This window comes from Megascapheus bottae, chromosome 9 (genome assembly GCF_031878675.1).
Source record: "Megascapheus bottae isolate mThoBot1 chromosome 9, mThoBot2.hap1, whole genome shotgun sequence".
NCBI lineage: Eukaryota > Metazoa > Chordata > Mammalia > Rodentia > Geomyidae > Megascapheus > Megascapheus bottae.
Window position 1 is genome coordinate 54510529 of NC_143517.1, and position 13819 is coordinate 54524347.

Below are 13819 nucleotides of genomic sequence, written 5' to 3' on the forward strand. Positions count from 1 at the left end.
TCCACAGGAGTGGATTTGTCAGGAGTTATATACCTAAATGGCCTGAACTAAGTTTTCAAGAAAAATCTTCATGTGTTAATGAACACCTTTGTGGGAAAAATAAATACCATAGTTATTTAATTACAAGACTTTTCATATTGATAGAAAGTCATCCATATGGAAAGCAGTATGACAGTTCCTCAAAAGACAAAGCATAGAACTCCCCTATGACCCAGCAATTCTACTACTTGGCTGTTGGGAGCCAGAGTAGAATCAAACTGTACCTTGACTTGCATCAGATGATGGCTATATTGTCTTATTGCTTTCTGGCCCTATTCTATGTAAATGACCTGAGAATTACCATATGAATGTAACACCTGGAGGTTCCCTGGGAGAGGAGGAGGGAAGAAGGGGGAGTGGAAAATAAACGCAGCAGTCTCGGCAGTCTTTGCCTGGACTGCGGACATCCCGGACCCGGTGTGTCTGTCTCTCTTCTTTTTCTTCCTAGTCCTTGTCCCCTATTTCAGGAACCCCAATCTGCGAACCCTGGTTTGCTGCCGGTTGGCCCCGGCATCTGGCGCCCGAACAGGGACCGAATGAACCTTATCTAGAATTTTTGTCTCGATTAATGGAGACTGCAGACTGCCTAGTACAAGATGAGAATGCAAGGGAGAGTATAGTTAGACACATAGCCTATGAAAATGCCAACGCCGCCTGTCAGGCGGCTATCAGACCCCATAGGAATAAGGGAGGAATCACGGACTTTATTTCACTGTGTGCTGATATTGGACCCTCCCATGTACAAGGCCTTACTTTAGCCGCCGCTCCTCAAGGAAAGACTGTTAGTGAGTCTCTAAAATATAGAGGTCAGCGGCATTCTCGGGATGCTAGACCCCCAGGGCGTTGCTTTTCTTGTGGACAAATAGGACATTGGATGACGCAATGCCCACGCCAGGCCAGGCAAAAGAGAGAAAAATCACCTGGCACATGTCCACGCTGTGGTAAAGGGAAGCACTGGGCTAAAGATTGCAAGTCAGCAACAAATCGCAATGGCCGCCCGTATTTGGGAAACTGGAGAAGGGGCCAGCCCCTGGCCCCGCAAAACCATGGGGCAGTCCCTCCCTCTTCTCGGCCACAAGTGCATCTTCTAACAACCCCCCAAGATCAGTCTCCGGCCTCCTCCGTGCCACCCCAGGAAGTGCAGGATTGGACCTCTGTTCCTCCACCTGCTCAGTATTGACCCCAGAGATGGGGACACAAGCTCTCCCCACGGGGGTCTTCGGCCCCCTTCCCCCGGGAGTGGCTGGATTGCTGTTAGGGCGAAGTAGCTCAGCCCTTAAAGGGATACAGATTACACCTGGCAAAATTGACCAGGATTTTACTGGAGAAATCAAAGTTATGGCCTCTGCCCCGAAACACGTGGTATCGATCCCAGCCGGTCAAAAATTAGCACAATTAATACTTGTGCCTTTACCTCCCGAGGAGACTGCTAATTCCCCATGTGGACAGAGAGGATTTAGATCTTCTGATATCTATTGGGTATAAAGCATAAAACAAGAGAGGCCTGAGATGACTATATTTATACAAGAAAAGCCCTTTAAAGGAATATTAGACACTGGAGCAGATGTGTCTGTGATATCTAAAAAACATTGGCCAGCCCAATGGCCCCTGACAACCTCTATGACTTCCCTACAGGGGGTTGGGCAAGCAACTGACCCACAGCAGAGCAGTGCGATCCTTGTTTGGAGAGATGAGGAAGGGCACTCTGGTCATTTTCAGCCATTTGTCTTGGATCATCTGCCAATTAATTTATGGGGTCGTGATATCATGGAAAAAATGGGAGTGTATATGTTTAGTCCTAGTGCTGCGGTCACTAAGCAGTTACTTGATCAAGGCCTCCTCCCCTTTAGGGGACTAGGACGAGCAGCACAGGGGGAGCTAGAGCCACTCCAACCCCAGTCTCACCCTACGAGACAAGGATTGGGGTATCCCTTGACGGGAGCTGTCGTTTGCCCTCCCCCTCATGCTGATCCCATAAATTGGCTCTCTGAACAACAGGTATGGGTTGAACAGTGGCCTCTTTCTCTAGAAAAGATCATTGCAGCTCAGCAGCTGGTACAGGAACAGCTGGACTTGGGACATGTGGCCCCTTCTAACTCTCCATGGAATTCTCCAATTTTTGTTATAAAGAAAAAGTCAGGTAAATGGAGGCTGTTACAGGATTTGAGAAAGGTTAACGCGACAATGGAACTGATGGGGGCCCTACAGCCTGGCTTGCCTTCACCCATGGCAATCCCAAAGGATACTTATAAGATTATTATAGATTTGAAGGATTGTTTCTATACTATACCCCTGGCGCCTCAAGACTGTAAGCGCTTTGCCTTCAGCGTCCCCTCTGTTAATTTTAAAGAACCCATGAAGCGATATCACTGGCTTGTGCTCCCACAGGGCATGGCAAATAGCCCAACTTTATGTCAAAGTTTTGTAGCTAGAGCCATTTCTTCCACTCGTGAAAAATTTTCTTCTGTTTATATTGTTCATTATATGGATGACATCTTGTTGGCTTGTTCTGACCCTATCGTCGTACGACAAGCCTTTGGACAACTAAAGCAAGATCTGAGCCTCTTTGGCCTTATAATAGCAGCTGAAAAGGTTCAGGAACACCCCCCTTTTACATATCTAGGCCATATATTAGGCCCACACTATTTTAAAAGCCAAAAAATACAATTAAAAACTTCCCACTTAAGAACTCTTCATGATTTTCAGCAATTCTTAGGAGATATAAATTGGCTTCGGCCTTATCTAAAGCTCTCCACAGGAGAGTTAAAACCCCTTTTTGATCTCTTAAAAGGAGATACCAACCCTACATCCTTGCGTGAATTAAATCCTGACGCCAGGAGGGCCATCCAAATTGTAGAAAAGGCAATTTCCCAGCAACAAGTGACCTATTGTGACTATTCTAAACCATGGGGAGTTTATATTTTAGCTACTTCTCACTCCCCAACTGCTGTATTGTGGCAGGATGGCCCACTTTTATGGCTTTATCTACCATCAACACCCGGCAAAGTGCTGACCCCCTACTACGAATTGGTAGCTAATCTGATACATATGTGCCGAGTGGATTCCCGTAAATATTTAGGTCAGGAACCTCATTTTATCTGTGTCCCATATAATCTACAACAACAAGATTGGCTATTCGCCCATTGCGATTCTTGGGCCATTGCTTGGGCCAATTATACGGGGAAAATTTTGCATCACTACCCGTCTAACAAACTTCTCCAATTTGCTGCGTGTCATACGTTTCTATTTCCTTCCATAGTACAGGCCTCGCCTTTATCTTCTGCTGCTTTGGTATTTACAGATGGATCCTCTAATGGAAAGGCTGCTTTGACCATTAATGGGAAAACTCAATCTTGGGTTACGGGTTTTTCCTCCGCCCAAGAGGTGGAATTAGAGGCTGTTTTACAAGCACTCGTCCTGTTACAAGACGAGCCCTTTAACTTATACTCAGACAGTCAATATGTAATTCGTGCTCTTCAAGTCATAGAAACTGTTCCCTTTATTGGAACTACTAACTCCAATATTCAGACCCAATTTCGCCAAGTACAAACTTTGCTTTGTTCTCGCAACCACCCCTGTTTTTTTGGCTTTGTTCGAGCTCACACTAATCTTCCTGGCCCTTTAAGTGAGGGCAATGCAGTTACTGACTCCGCCACCAGAGTTTACTTAACTCAGGTTGAACTTGCTAAGCAGTCACATGTCATCCACCATCAAAACAGTCGAGCCTTGCGCTGACAGTTCAAATTATCTAGAGAAGCGGCACGTCAAATAGTTAAGACTTGCTCCAACTGTGTCCCTTTTTCACCAGCCCCCCATTTAGGCATAAATCCACGAGGACTGCTTTCTAATCACATTTGGCAGATGGATGTCACACATGTTCCATCATTTGGCCGATTAAAATATGTTCATGTTACTGTAGATACTTATTCTAATTTTATCTTGGCCACCCCCCTTGCTGGGGAAGCCACTAAACATTGTATCTCTCACTGCATTCGATGCTTTGCTGAGATGGGGATTCCCTCGCAAATAAAAACAGATAATGGCCCTGGCTATGCAAGCCGAGCATTTCAATCCTTCTGCCATTCCTATAATATCACTCATATTACAGGCATCCCTTACAATCCTCAAGGTCAAGGCATTGTGGAGAGAGCTAATGGATTATTAAAACATCAAATTGCTAAAATACAGAAAGGAGAGTCATATCCCGCTACCCCTGTGAATATACTTAATCATGCTTTATTTGTTTTAAATTTTTTGAATTTGGATTCAAATAATTTATCTGCTGCTCAGCGATTCTGGGAAAAAAGAGCGCAGCGTCCTTTTGCCTTAGTAAAATGGAAGGATCCCCTAACTGGTGCTTGGCATGGACCCGATCCTGTTCTAACCTGGGGTCGAGGGCATGTATGTGTTTTTTCACAAGGAGAAAATGACGCCCGCTGGCTGCCTGAACGCTGCGTTCGGATCGTGGAGAGTGACAGTGGCCATCCAAGCAGCGACTCACTGGGCCTACACCCCCAACCCTCCAGTGGTGCATCCTGCGACGTGGGAAGGACCTGAGTTATTTGTGCATGTCAATCGGGACTGCTACTGATCCACTTGTTCCACACATTCATATGAGCTGTGTTTCTCCTCCTTTTACTATTATGTAGGGACCTTTTAACATATTTATTGACTCTACACAATTTAATATGTGACATTATTTTGTCTTTACCAGCCCTCTTCTTAATAACCTTTTTTGTAAAAGATGCCCAGGTGAAAAGCAAAGGCCTCCAGAGGTAAGCAGAAGTCGGCCAACCCCCTTGTATGTCTGCGTTTTATTTCATTTCATTTTATTGTATTTTATTTTTGTTTGTTTGTTTGAAAAGGTGCACTGTGGGCCTAAAACAGAGGCCTGGGTGGTCAAGGGATGCCTTGACCCCCCCTCCCCTTCTGAGTTTCTTGTCGATAACAAGGCATACCTGAGAGTCCCACCAGCAAGACATGTCTAAATCTAAAAATAACTGTTTGGTGAAAACATTCATTTGAGCTCATGTTTTTTGTGTTAAGTGTATCTGATTGAGTCCAATTTTCTTGTTATATGTCAATGTCTGATTATTTAAAAGTCTCCGTTTCTCTGTCTTGTTCGTGTTACATATTTTTTCTTGTCCAGTTTTGTCTTTAAAATTGGTACCATTTCTAAGTATGGATCCTTATGGTTTTTCTGTGCATACTCAAGCACACATCCTTATTATTTATTTGAACATTTCTGGGCCTAGCATGGCCGCTCCCCCATGTCTGCAGTTGTGACAAGCCCTGGAATAATAAATTCCAGCTAAGTTGCCTTGCAAAAAGTTTTGTTTTGAACCTGGTTCTCATCTATAAGAGTAAAATTGGCAAAACTCTCTTGACACAAACTTCCGGAAAACGAACGGCCAATATTAATTTTGCGCACTTTATGATCTTTGAGTATGAATGTGTGTGAATGAGTGAGTGAACATGTTCAAGGTTAAATTGTCAGCATGCTGTATAAAACAATGGTTGAACTCATTTGAAACAAAGGCAATTGGGTAAATCTAAGTCTAAACTTCAAGAAAATTATTATGCTTGAATGTTTCCTATGTCTTAAAAGTATTATTGCATTGTTTTAAAGAAAAACTGGTAAAAAGTATTTTTCTAAAGATCCTGAAATCTGCATTTTAAAAAATCTGGTATTGCAATACATACAGCTGTTTACATTGTAAACATTGTATCCTGTTCAGCACAGAGGTGTTAGGGAATTTGGGATTTATTACTTTAAGTTAAAGTTTGGAAACATGTATTAGAAATTTAAATGTAAAATTGTTCATTAACGTCAGAAACTTTGCCTGTCCTTTTTTGCAAACTGACACTAGAAATCTGATGGTAAAATGTGGATAATGTGATTAGTATTTTAAAGGAATGTTTAAAGGTTTATCTCCATGCTATTGGGTGTATTTTAAAAAAGGAGAGGAAACTAAGTCCAGACTTAGACTTTTGGTGCACTGATGTCTATAGTTCTTGAATTAGGGAAAAACTGTTATTTGAGTTTAAACTGTTGTTGGAGTTCTAGACAGTAATCTAAACTGCAAAAGAGCCCTTTTTTCTAAAAGGCAAGAGGAGTGCCTTGAGCCTTAGGGGGCCTGAAGGCAGAAGGAGTTCTTTGTGCCCTTAAAGGTTTTTCAATTGCAAATAAAGGCTAAGGTGTTAATTGTTTAAGCCAGTATCAGTAAAAGTTATTAAGAACATTGGAAATGGGTTTCTAAACAATATTTGAAAGTGAAGTTGTCTTAAATGTTTAAAGAAAGAGAGAAAAGGAAAATTAGGATTACCAAAGTAATTGCTTAATTGCTATTTCAGCTTGCTCTTGTAAGTTACCTTATAGCAACTTCCAGCTAGCCCATGGAGAAGGACAGCAATCCTTATTCAGATGTAACTTTGGCTTTTACCAGGTTCTAGGTAAGCTCATGCTTAGAGACTATTTCTGTATTGACCACCTTGTTGCTTCTAATTGGAGTAAAGTGGCCTTTTGTAGGACTCATTGATCTGAAAGCCACAGTTTTGAGCCTGCCCGGGCAAAGCAAAGTCCCTGTGAGACTGTGGTGTCTAATCTGCCAGCAGGATGCTGGGACAGAGTTGCTTTGGAGCTCGAAGTGGCAGAGTGCTAGCTCTGAGCTGAAAAGCTGGGGGGAAGCACTCAAGCACCAAGCTCAGGACTCACAGTGGCAGGGTGCTAGCCTTGAGCTGGAGAGCTGAGAGACAGCGCCCAGACCCTGAGTTCAAATCCAGCAATCAACAAAGTGAAATGCCAATGGGATGTTTATCCCTGTGTGGAGAGACACTACTGGGACAGGAAAGCCTCTGCTTGGATGGCAGAGATGGTGTCAGATCTTAGAGTCACTTGTGCTTGGCCATTCAAATTAATCAGAGCTGGGAGGTCATAGAATAGTTTGTAAGCATGCCTTACTAATGCCCGTGCCTTTCATAACTGGGCAGGAACTTGTCAATCTTCTGTGATAGCGGGTAGTTTAAAGTCCTAATTGAGTAAAATTTTTATTTTTTATTTTTGACACCAGCCACAAATTCAGGAAAAGTTTGTGGATCTGAGGCTTGTGTCTCTATTAATCTGTTTAGATCTGACAACTGAAGCATTGTTAAGGTTGCAGAAATTTAGTTCCCCAGACAATCAAGAAAAAGCCTTTGCAAATGGTGCTAGGTAGGCTGCGCTGTTGTGGCCAAGGATGGTTTGTGCAGTTGTTGAATGTCAAGTATGATTTCTAGTTTGGAGTAGATTGTTGTTCCTGGTGTCTAATCCTTGCAACCCCTTGATAAAACAGGCTGGGCTTCTTAAGGTCCCTGGTCAAGCGTGGAGACGGCGCCCCTGAGTCAGCTTGAAGAAGTCACGGAAGTTGAATCTCCGCCCATCAAATCCCCATTGGACCAAGGGACCAAAGTCATTTTTGGAAAATGTGACAGGATAAATTAGGGGTATAGAAAAGAGTAAAAATTGCACTTGTGTTTCTTTTAAAATAAAAAACGGGGGACATGTTGGGAGCCAGAGTGGAATCAAACTGTACCTTGACTTGCATCAGATGATGGCTATATTGTCTTATTGCTTTCTGGCCCTATTCTATGTAAATGACCTGAGAATTAACATATGAATGTAACACCTGGAGGTTCCCGGGGAGAGGAGGAGGGAAGAAAGGGGAGTGGAAAATAAACGCAGCAGTCTCGGCAGTCTTTGCCTGGACTGCGGACATCCCGGACCCGGTGTGTCTGTCTCTCTTCTTTTTCTTCCTAGTCCTTGTCCCCTATTTCAGGAACCCCAATCTGCGAACCCTGGTTTGCTGCCGGTTGGCCCCGGCACTTGGCATTTACCCAATCATCCAGAAACAAGGACAGACTAAATCCACTAGCACAGCGATGTTCATTGCAGCACTATTTACCATAGCAAAGATATGGAACCAACCCAGATGCCCCTCAGTTGATGAATGGGTCAGCAAGATGTGCTATTTATACACAATGGAATTCTATGCTGCTGTCAGAAAGAAAGACATCGCTCCATTTGTTAGGAAATGGAAAGATTTAGAAAAAAATCATACTAAGTGAAGTAAGCCAGACTCAAAGGAACATAGGCCTAAAGAGTCTCTCATTTGTCAAAATCAGTAGAAACATTGGGCTCTTCTAGCAGAGATTTACAATAGAACAAAATCTACAGACATAAGGCCAAATAGTATGACACTAAATGTAAGGACCTCCAGGATAAGGAAACAAAAGCCATATAATGAGTGATTGTTGTCCTTAATGTACTATGTTATCTCTCATCTCTTTTGCTATCCCTTGGTTATCTCATATTGTTACAATATTTCACCTTGTTATCTGATATATTTTATATGTGTTTAATTGGTTATTTGAAATTGGATAGGGAAGAGGGGAAATCAAGATGAACAGGAGGGTGGAAGGGAAATGGGGACCATGTCATGAGAAAGGGTATCAGTGTTTGTGAAGCAATACACTTTCTATCTGGTGAATATAATGTAACCCTTCTATTAATTACAATCAAAAAGACCTAAAAAAAAGAAAGAAAGTCATCCATATGATAAAAGTTTCTGAGAATTTCCATAGTTCAGATGTCAATTATTCAGTGTTTCTTAAACCTTCTTGGGAAAACAACTTTCATTTTATGAATTTTTCTTTTGCCATATTGGACCACTAAGGTAGACAACAAGCACTCACTGAATCCATGTGGGTTTTCTGTTTTTAAATCACAAAGCTATAATAGTAGACACCTATACAAACATTTGCTGAAAGTCAAGAGCAGAAAGGAACAGCATTATACAACATGATGAGCTATGTATGTGGACATTTGTCCTACAAGATTTTCCCCCACAGGAACAACACCTTTATTCTACTTACTTTTATGAAGTCCCTGCTCTTTGGGAGGCCCTTAGGTGTTGACAAGCTTAGAATCTAGCACACGATGATGGTAACACCATGTTGTATGTCAAAGAGACATGATGTCACACATATTGGAGAGAGGTAGCCAAAAGGCAGCCAAGTAAGGTGCTAAAAGCATGATGGAGACCAGGAGAAACAAGGAAGATTTGTGGAAAATGGTGACACTTGAGGCAAGTGCAAAGTGACAAGCTAGAATGAACTCCACAGGAGATGGATCTACAGACACATATAATGCATGTGTACAGCGAAGGGTTCGGATACATGACATCACGATGATGAAGCATATGTAGACACACAGAGGTATTTTATCTTTTGAAGCCAATACGTTACGTGAGAAATGCTTTGATGAAGAGGCTTGTTTTATATTCCAGGAAAACTGGTAACACAGGAGCATGGGTTAAAAACAGATTTCCACTTAATATTAAAAAAGAATATAAACCAGGAACCAACCTAAGAAGGGTAGTATTTAATAAGGAAGTTAGTGATTTAAAAATATTTCTTTAAACAATTAGCGTTCATGAAGGGTCTGTATATCGTTGTTATAGATTCCCTAGTCATTCCCCACAACTCAACTTCCTCAAAACTCAAGGATCACCTCCTACCTTTTGTTTTTCCTTGCCCTATATGAAGGTTATAAACTATCATCAAGCCAGGGACCAGTGGTTCACACTTGGATACTGAGATCTGAAGATTGTGGTTTAAAGCCAGCCCAGGCAGAAAATTGGAGATTCTTTAGAAATTGGACATTAGAGATTCTTATCTCCAATTAAGTATCAAAAAGCAGGAAGTGGAGCTTCTAAGTGGTAGAGGTCTAGTTTTGAGCAAAATACCCTAGGAACAGGACCCAAACCCTGAGTTCAAATCCTGACTGGAAAAAAATAAAATAAAATCATCAACATTATCTTCTGTTCATAAATTATATCTTCCTCTGGGTAAAAATCCCTTACAAGTAAAAAGCTAGGGATTTTACTTTCAAAACTCTTTTGCTATTTCCCAACTTATAGTAAGAATTTCCTTCTCCTCCCTCATTTATTCAGTCCACAGATTTATGTTGAATTCTTATCTGTTTCATGTTGACAGCAAAAGGCAAGCAAAGACAAAGGTGAAGGGAAAAGTGTGGGCTAGAAGTTACAAAATACCAGTTGAGGTAACTGTGGGAAAGAACAGGAGGACTGCAAGAAAAGTGGAAGAGCTGTCAGCCTTATGTGAATTCTTAGATGTTTCAGGAGTTTGTCTTGAATAAAGCAGTAATGAGGAAATGAGGAGTGGATTGACTTAAGAGACAAATAACTTCTCAATAAGTATGTGAGATGAAGCCAGGCATAATGATGCATGCTTACAGAAAACAATGCCAGCTACTCAAAAAAGTTAGAAACTGGAGGACTGTGAGTTCAGTGCTGGCCTAGGCAAGTTAATGAGGCACTACCTCAGAAACAAGATACAAGAATCAGGACTGAGGGGTATGATTTTAAATGGTGAAGCACTTGCCTAGCGTGCTTAAGGCCTAGGTCCAAGCCTCAGTACAAAAACAAAAACAATAACAAAAAAACAAAGTGAGGTTTTTGGGAGACATGATACACATGATAATGGCACTAACAGGTTTATATGACAGTAGAGAGGATGGGAATAACCTACCGTATTCCACTGGTTAACTGAAGATGTAAGTACAGGGTATGATGGAAAGGAGCATGCTAAAAGTAGTCAAGCAAATGAGAGGATACCAGCTCCTCGTAAGCCTACTCAGACCAGTCAGGCTCTAAGTTCAAGTCCCAGGACTGGCAAAATAATAATTTGTATCATGTAATAATTTAAAAAGTCAGTGCTCATAAACAGTACTAATGGACAAAAATCGTATTTGTGCATTTATGTATTGCCTATGAATGCTTTTGCCCTTGGAGGCAGCAGACTTAAGGCAGATCATATGGCCAGAAGAGCCTGCAACATATGCTGTCTCTTTACATTGGAATGGTGCCTTACATCACACTAAGTAAATTTATCAGTGAATATCTGAGTAACCATTAATAATGACATTGGGACTAGAACCATAAATATTTCTATTGTTCTCCAGGGCAATAACAATTATTGGCTACAGCTTACCCCTAGCAGTACCAAAGCAATGAAGGAATCCGAAGACCCAAATAAGGAAAAGAAATAAGAAATTAGATGAATTTGAGGGATAAATGTTAAGATGGAATAAGTACCAAAGCTTTTCACACCATGGAATGCTAGTAGATTTCTCGACCTATTTTATGAAGCAATATTTATTAGCTTTCTTTCTGATTATAAAAGCAGTACATGTTTATGGGATTTGGAGAATACAAAAACGTATACAGATTCCCTGAACTAGTAATCACGACATTTAAACATTGTTGTCTTTACAAAATTGATGTTACTGCACAAAATGGTTACCTACCCTTTGACAGCATCTCCACAAACCCTTGTTTAATGTATAACAATCCTCTAGTGTTTAGATATATCAGCATCCATTCGATCATGGCTCTTATGACTCAAGTTTAGGTTATTTTAAGGCCTTGTAAGCATATAAGCATATAACCATATAAGCACGCTTAAATTTCTTCATGTTTCTGAATTTCTCAGCTACCATAAATTTACTGTAATAAATTCCTGGAAAAACTTGGGCAGCTTTTGAGATGATCAGAAAGCAAAAAAGTCTGAGACAAAAGCAATGCTAGTTGGAAGTCTGTCTCAGTCTGTCATTCTACATTTTCCCATAAGTAACACTCAAACAATTATACTAGACATCTGCTACCACCCATCAATGATAATAAAATTAACGATTTGGAGGATTTTTATTGACTGTAAGCACCAGTAAATTGCATTGTATCTTTGATCAACCATGATCTGTTTTTCTAAATACCCCTATTGTTATATTAATACCACTAAAATCAGGAAAACAAACGTTCCCCACTCCCATAGACAAAAAGGCAATACTCTTATCAAAAATATTTTATTTACAAAAAAAATCAATTATACTATACATCCTATACTGGAAATACATTGAATAATTGCTAAAATAAATACAGGCAATTAATTCAACTTTTTATAAGAATGAGAGGATTTAACATTTGAATGCTATCAAAGCTTTAACTTAGAACATAAATAGTTAAAAAAAAAAAGGCAAAGTCAAGTTTTAGTCTCACTTATTGGCATGGTGTTTGATTCCCAGGAACTTCTCACTCAGGGAGAGCCTGAGATTCAGAATTGAATGTACCATATCTTTTGTACTCAGAAGGTAGAATGTGCAGCTTCTTTTGTAGGATAGATGGAACATGGCTGTTTACATCAAAAGGAAGCAGACAGGCAGAAAACACATTGTTTGACACTTTGCGTGTCTCTGCTCTACCACAGAAGCTTAAAAATATCAATCTGTAATTCAAAGATTCTTATGTTTCAATGGTGTATTTAACACAGGTCTACGTAGCACCAGCTACAAGGTAAGGCCAATCATGTAAAAAGTCTCATTGAATCACGGAGGCCCGGTGGTAACTAAACTAAGCGAGTTCAGAGTATCTAGTTCATTCCTTTTTACTATTTGTACCAGTTCATGATACTACTTCTATTGTGTAGGCATACTTTATGAGAACCAGAAGCAAGAGAGGAAAATATGACCTGTATACTACTTCAGAAAAGTATCCTTCCTACAAAGTAAAACAGGACAGTCAAAGCTTAAATTTTTCCAAGTTTGGAATCAATATTATTTTATGTTTATTATAATTTATTCACTTTACCCATGTAAACATCAACTAACATGCAATGTGAACTGGCAAGATTAAAAAACTAGATTAAGTGAAACTTGTCACACACACACACACACATATATACATGGATCCAGTGGATTCAGGCCACAGAACAAAACCTTTGATGAACTGCATTAAATTTATCCCAATCAAATACATAATTTTGCATTTTTTCAGTACTTGACCTAGACAAAAAGATTTCCAGTATTTGTAAGGTCATTCATCTTTAACACTCATGTTTGATCTGTGCTGGATGCCTTTGAAGGAGTAGCATTCCCTTTTCTTTTCTAATTTATGGGGGAAAATTGCACTTTTCTACCCCTTTGGCCTTGATTTTTTCACAATTTCTTTTTGTGCATACATAAACATGTATGTTTGGCTTCCGAAATATGACAGGTTCATTGACCTTTTCTAAGAGAAATGAAAACAGAAGGTTAAAATACTGTAAGTTTAAATACGTTTTCACAGAAATAAACTATTCAGTTGTAAAACAAAAGAGAGATACATTTTATTCTTTCTATCATGAACATCAGTTAATGAAGCTTCACATTTTGGGCAGGATTTTTTTTTTAAGTATGAATTTTTTCAGAATCTATTTAGTATAAAAAAGAAGAGAAAACGCAAGTGTATTTTGGCAGAGAAGTAAAATATAGAGTATGTAAAATTTGTCTTAAAAATTGGCATATGAAATTTTTAAAACACAGTACAATTATATCAAAATACAACACAGCCAACGGCCTTGAAGATTTCCTTTGGCATTCCATTTGGTAGAGTTAAACAGAAAATCCTTCCTAAAAACAAGTAGCTAAAAACAGTCTATAAGTTAGGTTGTATAGGCTGAAAGAACTTTTTCCTTGAGTTTCCAAACTCCTTTTCTTCCTTGATGACCCATGTAAAGCTAGTGAGGTATTTAGGGCAAACACTGTCAGGCAGATAGATGCACAGTAAGGGGAAAAAAGTGCATTAAACGAAGAAGGTATCTCATTTTCATAGAAATGACAGGTTACATCTGAGTTTCTTCTTATTGATGCATCATTGTTACTTTGGCAGAATTAACACAGACCTCAATA